The following is a 2,215-nucleotide window of genomic DNA, read 5'->3' as shown; positions in this document are numbered from 1 at the left end:
GGAGTCCGGGTAACGTTTTTCAAGCCACTGCTGGGCTTCTACGGTGTTTTTACCCGTTAAAAAACAATGTTTAATCAACACGCGAAATTCGCTTGGTTCCATTTTTCAAACAAATTACAAAGTGACTTTACTCTAACCTCGATAACTCTGCTGTTTGTGGTCCAATCGACGTGAAATTTTTACACGTTTCATGTGAAGGTTAGCACTCTAGGAAAACGTGGCTAGTTTGGTACTTTTTATGCGGATGGAGGACGGGATTTGTTTTCTACTTCCGTAGATGGCACAGTTTGTTGTTTTACAGTGTCTACTTCCATTGTTGATGACATTGTAATAAAGCAAATGCTTTAAGTGTGTTTGTCTGCAGCAATAACTTGCGCATAAATAGCACCATCTCTGGGTTAGTCTCGGGACTTATTCAACGATGTGTTACACTTGTGCCAATGCTTTTTCCAATCACCGAAGCACTTCTGATAATCATTTTGTGGTATAGCCTTGAGTTCTTTCTGCGATACAGTTTTTATCTCCTCAATCGTTGAAAATCGATGTCCTTTCATGGGTCTCTTCAGTTTTGGAAAAAGAAAAAAGTCACTGGGGGCCAAATCCGGTGAATACAGGGTTTGTCCGGAAAGTAATAGGACTGAGTCGATTTAGAAAAATTTATTGAGCCATTCGTTACAATTCTTTAAAAACTTCCAAAATAGGCTCCTTCTGCGTCGATGCAGCGCTGCCAGCACGATTTCCAAGCATTGAAGGCGTCACGGAAGCCATTCTCCGGATTAGCCTTGAGAGCCGCGGTGCATGCTGCTTGGATCCCGTTTGTCGTCTCAAAATGCTTGCCTTTCATCGGCCTTTTCAGGCGAGGAAACAAAAAAAAGTCGGGGGGGGGGGGGGCACATCTGGGCTGTAGGACGGCTGCGGAAGCGTTTGGATGCCGGCCTTGGTCAGGTAGCTGTTCACAAGAAAGGCACGTAAAACTTGGCGTTGACGGTTTGTCCAGGAGGAACAATTTCATGGTGGACGATGCCTTTGATGTTAGAAAAGACAATGAGCATCATTTTCACTTTGGATTTGCTCATTCTTTCCTTTTTTGGGAGAGGAGACGCCGGCGTGTGCCACTCGGAAGATTGCCTCTTTGTCTCGGGATCATACTCAAAGATCCACGACTCGTCACCTGTGATTGCGTTATTCAAAAATTGGGGGTCACTTTCACACATGTTCAAATTTTCTTGGCACACTTCCACTCGCCGCAATTTCTGGTCGTCAGTGAGCACTTTTGGGACCATTGTCGCGCACACCTTGCGCATGTTCAAATGCTCCGTCACAATGTCATGAACCACAGATTTTGATAAATTTAACATCCGGGCAATTAAACGAATACTCAGTCGACGGTCTGAATTCAAAACTTTGCGCACACGAGTCACATTGTCGGTGTTTGTCAAAGTCGAAGGTCTTCCAGCACGGTCTTCATCGGCGACCTCTTCCCGGCCCTCCAAAAAGGCCTGGTGCCACCGAAACACACCATTTCTTGCTAAAGCAACATCTGGGTAAGCCTGCTGGATCATACCAAACGTCTCTGTCGCAGATTTACCGAGTTTCACACAGAATTTAATCAGCCGCTGCACAGTGGTCCGGCAGCTCGGATTTGTGGTCAAAACTCAATAACTTGGACATTTTTTAGTGAAAGTCAATGAAATTCCGGTTTTAGATGTTTTTTGGATCGCTGATTTCGAAAATGATATCAGAATGTTAAAATTCAAAATGACGGACCCAAAATGGCGGACATTTTTCGCCCAAAGTGGTGCGATTTAGTTGAAATTCAAGGTTTTTTGGGTCGCTGATTTCGAAAATTATATCGGAATATTAAAATTCAAAATGGCTGACCCAAAATGGCGGACAATTTTCGTCCAAAGTAGTGCGGTTAAGGTGAAATTCATATTACCAAGGTTTCTTGAGTGGCTAATTCCGAAAATGAACTTAAACAATACAAAATAAGTGGGAGAGACTTAAAACTGGTAGGTTAAGCAGTAATGGACTTGTTAAAATGTAATTTTTTTCATGTATTTTCTTTTTCAAAGATGAAAAACGTTGAATATAAAAATAGCGGGTACAATCTTAATCGTCATCACCATGTTCGACATGATCGTCGACATGGTCATCGGCTTCTTCGATTCTATCGTATTTAAGAAGCGCAAGCGCTTCCGGGAACAAAGATTTG

The sequence above is a fragment of the Belonocnema kinseyi genome, chromosome 1 (assembly GCF_010883055.1).
Source record: "Belonocnema kinseyi isolate 2016_QV_RU_SX_M_011 chromosome 1, B_treatae_v1, whole genome shotgun sequence".
Taxonomy (NCBI): Eukaryota; Metazoa; Arthropoda; class Insecta; order Hymenoptera; family Cynipidae; genus Belonocnema; species Belonocnema kinseyi.
The sequence above is the reverse complement of the archived record's forward strand: the minus strand, read 5'-3'. Positions refer to the sequence as shown.